The following is an 11930-nucleotide window of genomic DNA, read 5'->3' as shown; positions in this document are numbered from 1 at the left end:
GATTAGAAATCTTGTTTTTCCACAAATAGACCATGCACATTCATCATCATAATATATTGACCAACATATTTAATCATGTATTCTATGCATGAACCTAAACATAGCAAAAAATGTGGTTAGAGATATTGTGTAATTGTAGCATATAACAAGTCCATTAGAGAGTCCCAACCTAGTTTTGTGCTTCTTACATACAAACACATTGATGTGATTATTGTCTAATGATGCATTGGTGTATGTAATATCACAAAAATTTGATATATTCTTCAGTGGGCCTATATAAGAAACACACTAGGGAATCTTCCATGGGTGCGAACCAACACACTTTTAAAACTTTTTAAGACAAAAACAAATATTGCATGGAGAAATGTATTAATTTGTTTGATGCTTTGTAGATAGTAATGTACTGGTGTGCTTATAAGTTTGTAGCACAACATATAGAGTTTGTTTAAAATTAAAATAAACCATTTCTTTCCTAAGGACTGATTATAATGAATTTTGGGGCACCTACTTATAAATGCCTTGATACCATATTTATATGTTTCACCATTGTGGTCTACATAATTTAGGCATATTGATTAAAAATATCTACTCACCGACTTCTGCTAGAAATCTTCACTATAAATGGATAAGGATTTTTGTTTGTTTGGAGGTTCTACAAAAACCTCTAGTAAAAGATGTTTTCCTTGTACTGCCAACTCCTCCTCGGTTCAATCCTACTTCTAACATGTTTTTCCCCTAATGGGGCAACTAGCAATAATAAGCTACCAACAATCTTGTTTTCACTTAAGTGCACGAGGGTGGGACAATATGTTTCCAAACATTTAACATGGAAAAGTCACATTTCTAAGGACTAACATAAAACTTGGGAGAATGATGGTTCTACAATATCTGAGGACATTCCAAGGCAAAATGGAAGAAAATTCCATTGATTGTGAAGGGGAGGAGGAGGTTCTCATGTCCAATATTCAACTCAAGAGATGAGTTAGTGAAGATTTGGAGAGGATCAAAGGCATATAATGAAGAAGTAAACAAAGGTCAAGGAGAGATTAATGACGATGATAATAATAGCAATACATTGCAATTGTGACCCATATTACCAATGAATCCTACAAGTGTAAAATTATAGCACATTGAATGCCAAAAGAGTGAACCTTTATTGAGTGAGTACTCTGATAATGGCAAGAGAAGAAAATGACTTTACACCTCAATATTGGTGAATGTGTAGATGACAGAGAAGTTAGTGATGGCTATGTTGAGGTTTATCCTTGTCATTTGGGAGAGGAAAGAAAATATACACCAATTTCACAACAGAACAAGACTTACAAAATTCCAAGTATTCCCTTGATTATGCACAAACTCTAAATTTCAAGAAAGGTTTTTTTTTTCTTTTTTCTTTTTTTTTTGTCATAACCAAAGTTGGTAGATAATGGAGAGAAAGAAGGTAGGCGATAGAAACAAAGGAACATGTAGAGTACTTAGGAAAAAAGAGGGGGAACTATATATATATGCAAAAGTGAAGGGAGAAACTTAAATTAATTCTCGGTGGATGATAGAAGTGAAATCTATGATGTAGAGGGGTTTTATAGGGAAATCGGTCGAAGAGAACTCCAATAAGTGGTGGAGAGTGAGAATTTCATGAGGTATTGGGATGAAAATCAATTATTCATATCCTAGTCTATAGTTGGTTGGTATTCATATTTAGAACTAAGGCAATTGCAAAAGTGTTCATGGAGAAATTTGGTATTGGGGTCCATCCTTGTTACATGCGAAACAATGGGAACTAATCTTTGACACACAAAAGGAGACAAACTTCAAGCAACTTATGTGGGTAAAGATGCTTAGGCTCCCCATGGAGTTGTGAAACAAGAGTATGTTAATATCCCTAGTTAATAGTATAGGGAAATTCATAACTTTTGAATTGTGTTTTCTATCCAAGGTGGATAGAAGAGTAGGGAAAGTTTTAGTGGATATGGATAAGAGAGAAGGATTGCTAAGATAGATAAATAGTATAGGGGAATTTGGAAATTTTTTCAAACTTTGGATTTTGGGAAATTAACTTTTTGATGTTCAAAATCATGAGATTAGCCATGCTTGGAAAAATTGCATTAAGAAGGAGAACAATAGGGTTTGGAATGTGAAGAACGTGCTTTTCAAGGAAACCATAAAGAATAGACATTTCTAGAAAATCTAGTCCAGGTAGCTCAAGATCATAGCAAAGAATAAAAAAACATCTATAACGAGCTAGAATAAGAGGTACTAGAATGATTTCAAGCAACCAGAAAGGTGGATGCTATAAATTTCAATGTGGAAATTCCATTAAAAAAATCACCTAACATTAATGGTTTATTGGGCAAGGGGTCTAATGTGATGGCCAAACCGAAATTTGATTTCTAAATTATACCAGAATTCACCGGCTATAATTTAAACAAGAATTTTATCAATTTAATACACACGACATACCTAACTTCCACGTTTGAAGTTGATCCTGAGCTATCGTCACTGCAAATTTTCTCCCCTTACCAAAATGACCAAATCCTTTGTATTTATGTATTTTGAAATAATGTACTAGTTATATTATGATGGTGGTGCATCTAGTACTCCACAAGTATATACACTAGATTCTGGTATGTTGGTATTTACTTCCCACTTCAATAATTAATTCATTACCTTAGATTTGGACATTTTTCATAATTAGTTAGTATGCATACTAGTAAAGTGCATGCGATACATGGCTATGTAGTTATCATATGCATGTCTCGTATGCATGCTAATATTTCCATGTTTTTGATAACTCGAAGTGGGTCATTACATCTAACCACACTAAGAACCCCTATAATATTAAGGAACTTAGTGAATTTGAGGGGTACTCTAAGACTTTAAACAAAAAAATATGAAGAATAATGAAGTACAACAAACTTTATCCCATAAAGAGATAAAACCCTAGATGGAGTGATTCCAATATTGAATTGGAAGGAAAAAAATAGTTGAGGTATAATCAAGGCTGAGGAAGGACTATAATCATATAAGATCAAGATATTGAGGGAGCGTTAGCCTTAGATTCTAGTTTATTCTCAATAGTGCGTCATAAAATAATTATTTCCTTAGAAAATGGAGCCAAAAATGAAGTGAAGGAACACAGGGAAATGATGATTAAGGGGTCCTTTGGAATAGGGATGGCATTGGGAAAAGTGAAACCATGATTATTTTATTTATGAGTAGGGTAGGGAGTAAGCATAAAAACCTAGTTCTAAAGATAACATTATCTAAATATACGTAGATGCCATTTTAATATAGGAAACAATGTGTGAGGAGGGAGGGGGGAGTTGTATCTTTGATCTTCGTGACTAAAGATATTCTCTTTAGGTTTATAGATTCAAAGGGATGATATGGAGGTCGAAGGAGTATGCAGGGATAATGTAAGATTAGACCCACTAACAAACTATTTCTCTTTATTTGTTTGAAGATATGGGACTTTGTGATGTTGAACCCATTTAGTTAGTTCATACTTGGAGTTATTTCATAAGTGGAAATGAAGGAGTTCAAAGATGCTATGTAGTTTTTTAATAGTTGAGAACATAATGGCAAAGGCTAAATGACAAAATTTTGGGTAGGGAAAGGTGGATTCTTGAAGGTTTGAACCATCTTCCCATCATACTTCAAATAGAGAAAGGTGATAAAAAATCTTCGAGTCCCTTTAAATTCAACCACAAATGGTTGGAAGTGGTATCTTTAAGGAAACAATAGTGCAACATTGAAAGAAGTTTAAACTAGATACCTAAGAGACAACGATGTGCTAGTTTCCACTAAGCTTGAAGAATGTGAAGAAAATAGCAATGGAATGGGAAAAAGGGAACGAAAACAAAGATCAAAGAGAGTTTAATGAGACATGAGAAGAGATTATAATGGTGTTACAAAATTATGCTAGTGTTGAATTTACAAAAGAAGAAATGATGAAGCTAAAAGCTTTAATAAGGTACGATAGGAATTTTGGGAACAATAGAAGGTGGAATGGAGGCTAAAAAGCGAAGCCATCTAGTTGGTAGAAGGTGATGAAAAAAAATCCTCCATAATTATGCTAATAATTAGTAGAATAAAAAAAATTATGGAGATTAAGACATTAAGGACAATCCATTGTTAGAACTTTCCTAGATGAGGCAAAAGAAGGAATAAGATACTATAAATATATGTTCAAGAGCTTCCAAGGAAAAATATATTAGAGATCCTAAAAGTTGCATCCTTGCTTCCAAGGTTGATAGGTAACAACATAATGAGTAATTATAGGAAGAATTAAATAAGAAAGAGCTCAAAGGCATTTTACATTCTCTTGAAAATGCAAACAACCCTATGCCAAATGGTTAGACAACTTAATTTTATTTAGGGCTATATGATTTCTTAGAGGGATAACTGTTGAGGGTTGTAGAGAACCTAGACTACTTGGAGAGGTATCAAGAGACTTAAATGCAACCTTTATAGCTCTATTTCCAAGGAAGAACGACCAAGGGTCCTTTAAAGATTTCATACCAATATCATTTGTAACTTTGTGTACATGGTTATTGCGGAAATCTTAGAAAATAAACTAAAAAGAATCTTCTTGCAATTTTTATTCTTTCCATGTTCCCATGTAGTTTTCAGATACCCTAGACAAGGGATTTAAAAAATGGAGAAACCCATTCAAAGCAATGGGCACCAACTCATCATCTTCAACCTTCACCCCTATTGTGTTCAACTAATCTCCCCACATTTCAATCTTCATCATGTAACTAGCCATGGAATCTATGTCAATCACGTGGATAGCTTAAAACTTATTTCTTAAATGCTTCTTACAATAAATGTTCACACTCTAGTGCATCGTTGTCAAAGCATCATACATCTCATTAGGTGTATTCTTATATGCAATGTGAGGGATCAAATGCTTATCTATCCAATGAAGAATTATTGTCTTTTCCATGACATTTTTCTTCTTGTAATTAGTCGATTAAGTAAAATTAGTAGGAACAATATCCTTGTTCTCAACAAACACTCACTACTCAAACTCCTCCAACATCAAATGTAGTCTATACTTATAATGTGCAAAGTTAGAATCACCTTCTAACCTACCACATTGTGTAAGACTGAGAGTAGTCATCCTTGCAAATATCGAAGCACACCTAAAAAACTAAAAACTAAAAAATAAAAATCAATTGATAGATCAAGTAGATCAATCACCTACTCCAAGTGAATCACAACATAATTCCTTGAAGCAATTAAGGCATTAACCCAACACACCCTTATGGGGCACAAGTGATCATCTCAAGCATGTATCAATTCAACCAATGAAGATATGGTTTCAAACCCACCAAGATAGCTAATTTCCTCTTCCACGGGAAATCAATTTCATCATCAAAATATTTGATGCAATGTATAAACTTTACCAAATATCAAATTTTCCAATGTTGGTACAATAAGCCTTTCCACTATATCCCAAGAAATGACTTCTCTAGAGATTCCAAAACCATATCTAGTGCATCGATAATTACTACAAACCCTAACTAGTGACAACAAAGCATGACAAAGCATCCCACCAAACTAGACAAGCCTATCCAAGGAGCTCAACATTAAACTAGAAACATGCCAACTATCCAGCCCCAAGCACTTACATCACTCAAGCTTTACACACTCTTCATTTGCATCTCAAAAGCCAAGCATCCCACAAGCACTGTCCTTCTTACAAGAGTACATATTCTTTCAAATTCATGATGGATTAAAGCTTACCTCTTAGGTGCATCTTAAAATAAATGTCCACACTCTGGTACAACGTTTTCAAAGTATCATACATCTCATAAGGTGTCTTCTTCTATGCAATGTGAGGGATTAAATACTCCTTCATCCAATAAAGAATTATGTCTTTGCCTTGACATTTTTCTTCACGTAATTATCCAACAAAGTAGGATTAGTAGGAACAATAACTTTGTTCCCAACCAACACCCACTACTCAGCCTCCTCCAACGTCATCTATAGTCTATACTTTTAATGTGTAAAGTTGGAAGCACCTTCTAACCTACCACATTATATATGGCTAAGAGTAGTCATCCTTGTAAATCTTGAAGCACACCTCAAATCAAAAATCAACTAATAGATTGCGTAAATCAATCACCTATTGCAGGTGTGTCACAACACAATTACTTGAAGAAACTAGGGAATCAGCCCAACAAACCCTTATCGGGTACAAGTGCTCATCCCAATCACGTATTAACTTCAACCAATGAAGTTGTGATTTTGCACTAACTAAGATAGCCAATTCCATCTTCTATGGGAAATCAATTTCATCATAAAAAGCTTTTATGTAATGTATAATTTTTACCTAATATCAATTTCACCAAAGTAGGTACAATAAGCCTTTCCACTTTATCTTGAACAATGACTTCTCCAAAGCTTCCCAAACCATATCTAGGGCATCCATAATTATTGCAAACCCCAAGTAGTAATGACAAGGCATAACAAAGCATCCCATCAAACTAGATAAGTTACTCCAAGGAACTTAATAATAAGCTAGTATCATTCCAAGCATCCAACCCCAAGAACTTACATTGCATAAACTTCACACACTTTTACCTTATATCTCACAAGCCAAGGAACTATGGCACATGCATCTCATAAGCACTATCCATCTTACAAGAAAATACACATTTTTCCAAATTCCTTCACATAGTCAATATCACACAAACTATCACATATTTAAGAATAAATACAAGTTATAACAAAGAAACTCTCCTCCCTTAATATATTATCAAGTAAGGGGAGTCAATAATAATACATGGATCCACAAGTAAATCTTAGGAGTGTGACAATAAGCATGAATGCCACATGCATAATATGGTTTCTATAACCTCTAAGGTGGTGCCCCCACCAAATTTATGTGTCCACATGCTGAGGGCTCTAACTCTAAGCATGACGGTGCATGTTCCAACAATGGTTCGTTGACTCAAGGTTCCTATTTAATACATCTATAATGTAGCTCTAAAGTTCCTAGGGATCAATGCCTAACCTTCAAGTGCACAACACCCTCCTCCGAGATGGTCACTCCACATGTTTTAAAAGCCCATCGTCCTCGAAAAATGTACCCATGCAAAAGATGCCAAATATGCAACATTTTCCAACCACTACACCAAGAATTTTGCCTCCGTAAAATTGATCCCAAAACAAACATACACCCAATCTATGCTTTCCAAATGTAAGTAAGCCAAAATACAACAAAGAAGCTATGGGACCACAATCCTTTCACATCACATGAAGTTCTCCCTTGCCCAGGTCAACACACTTTTTGAAGAAACCAAACATGAACACTCCTTGGCCATGGTCCATTATTAGTTGATGTGATCAAGGTTAAGGGGGAAATAGCTTTAGTCTTTCCATTGCAACGACATTTTTAGCATGCGAGTTTTGATGCACCACTTGGAGCTAATAATCTCTAGAATCATTACTAACCCAAGGAATAGTTACAAATTAAGGGGATTAAGATGCTTGGATAACATGGGGTTGGACTAGATCAATCTTAGCCGTTAAAGAGAAATTCATAATCTTATGGTTCCATGTTTTCCATTTAAAAACATGTGCTAAAAAATTTCATTTATCTTAATTGTTTCTTAAAAATATTGTTGGCTATATCAATTATTATAGACTCCTCAAATTCTTTTGACAGGTAAACCTTCAAATATACTCTCCTTTAAGGGTGGGGTCAATGAACTACTCATGCCTGTGGTAGATGAAATTCACTATAGGTTTCAAGGAGCAACCAAAATTGTGTTGTATACTAGGAAAGTGTATTGTCTACAGAAAGTAATAATGCTTGGTGCCCTGCTCATTTGGTAATTCCTTAAATGAGCATGAGAAAATCAATGGAGTCTTTTTATGGGCCAAAGGGGCATAGGAGATTATTATTTCACGTGCATAATATTCAAGAAATAAAAACAAAAATACCTTTGTTCAAGGCTTTGATGCATTGGTAATGACAACTATGAGGGTTCCACCTCATTCATGTAGACCTAAATCATGGTCTTGGGAGGAATGTTGCCCACAAACTATACCAACATTGTGCACTATTAATATTCATCATAGATAATTTCATGTTTATAGAAAAAATATTAAGATGTATTTTGCAAGAATCAATATCACTACCTGTTATACTTGGGGCATAACTTCCTTGGTCTCTTTGGGTGAGCCATTTTTTGCTTGGTTGCTAGATGCAATATTAACAAGAAAATGGGATTAAGTTTAATTAATATGATATTAGGTTTTGAGGTAGTCTCTATGGGCTCACAACGACTCTATGATAGGAATCCATACCACAAAGGACTAGCGCATTTTGATATCTCAAAAAAGAGACCTAGTAAATGCATAAAAAGAACAATGCTAGTAGATGGACACATGCACCATACAACTCCACCCCTCAAGCCCCACTTTCATTTCAAGGATTCATTGAGAGATTTATCTTATTGAAGTATTAATATAACCACTTTTATGTTGCCCCACACTTTCATATTTGTAAATGCCCACTCCCTCTTAATTATTTTTCACCTATTTCAATGATTAACATATCATCTTGTCTCAATGGCTAAACCATAGTCGAGGAAAAATGAATTTGGCTTTTGTTTCTCTTGTCAAAGGACAATGCTAGTAGATGGACATGTGCACCATATAACTCAAACCCTCAAGCCCCGCTTTCATTTCAAGGATTCATTGAGAGATTTATCTCATCGAAGTATTAATATAACCACTTTTTTGTTGCCCCACACTTTCATATTTGTAAACCTCCACTCCCTCTTAATTATTTTTCACCTAGTTCAGTGATTAACATATCATCTTGTTTGAATGGCTAAACCATAGTTGAGGAAAAGGGTATTGGGCTTTTGTTTCTCTTGCCAAAGGACAATGCTAATGGATGGACATGTGCGCCATACAAATCAACCCCTCAAGCCCCACTTTCATTTCAAGGATTCATTGAGAGATTTATCTCATCGAAGTGTTAATATAACTACTTTTATGTTGCCCCACACTTTCATATTTGTAAACCTCCACTCTCTCCTAATTAATTTTCACCTAGTTCAATGATTAGCATATCATCTTGTCTCAATGGCTAAACCATATTTGAGGAAAAAGGAATTAGGCTTTTGTTTCTCTTGTCAATTGACTTCTTCTTGTTTTTTCACGGAAAATCATGGTAGGTCCACCCAAAGGGACCACACCTACCGAGTAAACTAATCCAAGCCTAACCCTGAGGGCATCAAGGAGAATTGAACCCGTGACCTCCCAATGGCAAGGTGCTTTAGCAACGATACCTTGACCAATTGAGCTAACCCTTAGGGATATCAAATGACTACTAAAACCAAGAGGACAACCTTTTCATATGAAAGAACTTGATGTTGGAGAGACTTGAAATGACTCTCATGTCTAACAAAAAAAAACGATATCTTATTTAACTAGAGTGAAATCATATGTTAATTACAAAAGAAGCTCACTTTCCTGAATTCGAAAAATAATCTTAATCTCAATTGACTTTCACATAAAACAAAAACACCTTATTGGTAGATTGCATGTATCCAATCAACCATAAAAATAATCATGAACCATAAAAGATACTCTTATTGGTTACTTGAGATGAACATTCACAATGAACGTTGAAAATCAAAGTACTCAACACCATAAATAACATTTATTTCGATGATATCTTTATGTTTTGTCGATTGTTATCTTCATCATAAAGATATTGTCTCTTTGATTAACTAAGAGGTTACATCTTATCTTGTTTACATTGCAATACAAATGGTCAAATCTCACTATCAACACCTTCGCATGACATTCCACAAACACATTGCAATTTTCTTTTAAGGAGCAATATTGAAAAAGAAGAAGATAACAACAAAATGTAACTGTAAGATCAATTAAGCAGTGCCATAAACTTACAACTTGGTACAATTCATATTAGAGTGTTATTGAGCAATTAAAATAAATATTATAGTGTTTAGTAATTCATACTTATTGGTAAAAGGAAAGAAGAAAGATAAACTTAAAGTGATAATAAATATACAATATATATTAAATACTTTACATATACATCTACCATGAAGAAAAAATATAGAGTAATGTATGTTCAATCCTCATGCCCAACATATGGTTATATTTTATATAGATTTAATATATACAATACGTAAGCATAATTAAGTTCTTATTAATTTTCACACATGATAATGTTTTGTTGATTGTTAGCTTCATCATAGAAATATTCTCTTTTATTAACTAAGAGGTTACATCTTAACTTGTTTACATTGCAATACAAATGGTCAAATCTCACTATCAACACCTTCACATGACATTCCGCAAACACATTGCAAATTTTTTTAAGGAGCAATATTGAAAAATAAGAAGATAACAATAGAATGTAACTATAAGATCAATTAAACATTGCCATAAACTTACAACTTGGTACAATTCATATTAGAGTGTTATTGAGCAATTAAAATAAATATTATAGTGTTTAATAATTCATAGTGATTGGTAAAAAAAAAGAAAAAAGATAACCTTAAAGTGATAATAAATATACAATATATATTAAATACTTTACATATACATCTACCACGAGGAAAAAATATAGAGTAATGTATGTTCAATCCTCATTCCTAACATATGGTTATATTTTATATAGATTTAATATATACATTACTTAATTATAATCATAATCACATTCTTATTAATTTTTATACATGATAATGTTTTTATTATTTTCCATAACAATCACAAATCTCTCATAAAATATTAAATAATAAACAAATTACTATTCATATAATCTCATAAATATTAAATAATAAACCAAACACTATTCATATAACCTCATAATCACAAACCTCTCATAAAATATTGGATGATAAACCAACACTATTCATATAAACTCATAATCACATAATCACAAACCTCTCATAAAATATTGGATGATAAACCAAACACTATTCATATAAACTCATAATCACAGACCTCTCATTAAATATTACATAATAAACCAAATACTATCCATATAAACTCAGATTATAAACAAAACACTATTCATATAAAATCAAAGTCATAATAAATAACAAATAAAATATCACTTTTATGCAATGAATATATAAAAAAATATAATGATTATATAAAAAATATATTGAAGTTGTGGTAATTATATAATAAATATAAGCCTAGTTTAATTTATAAATGAAATAAAATAGCGATGAAATAGTTTTTTTGGAATTCACTAAAATCTGATTTCAAGATTTTTTTTTATTGTTTAAAATACAATTTTGAATGTATAAATGGATTCAACGCCTTTTAAAATTAATCAGAAAAAAATAGTCGTGAAAAAGTCCATTTCGTCTATAAATTAGATTAAGCCGATAAATATGTTGATGTTGACATTTTGGTAAGTTATGATTATTATGTGTATGATAATTTTTTTGTTTTGTTTTGTAAATATAGGTTGACGTCATTGTCAGTTTTATGATTATTATGTATGTGATATTCATAAATATATGTTGACGTCATGGTCACTTAATCATTATGATTATTATGTATGTGATATTTATAACAATTTTTTTTAATATAAATATATCTTGACGTCATGGTCTATGCAGGATTACTATGTATATGATATTCATAATATTGTGTTCATGTAAATATACGTTTAATGTCAAGATGGTTCATGATTATTATGTATGTGATATTTATCATAATGAAATTCTAAATGTGTTGCATTTTAATAAATGTATCTAAGGAATTGGCGTGAAAATTAATTGAAATAAGGGTTTTGAACCTTTCAAAAAAATAAAATAAAATAAAAATATTATTTAAATGTATTGATAGAATACATATGCTTGATTTTAGATTTTTGTGATCCATACTAATTTTGATAAAGTTTTTAGGATTAATCA

Source organism: Pinus tabuliformis, chromosome 6, assembly GCF_031772625.1.
Source record: "Pinus tabuliformis cultivar Carrire ecotype Pingquan chromosome 6, CPIR1, whole genome shotgun sequence".
Classification (NCBI taxonomy): Eukaryota; Viridiplantae; Streptophyta; class Pinopsida; order Pinales; family Pinaceae; genus Pinus; species Pinus tabuliformis.
Note: the sequence above shows the minus strand (reverse complement) of the source record.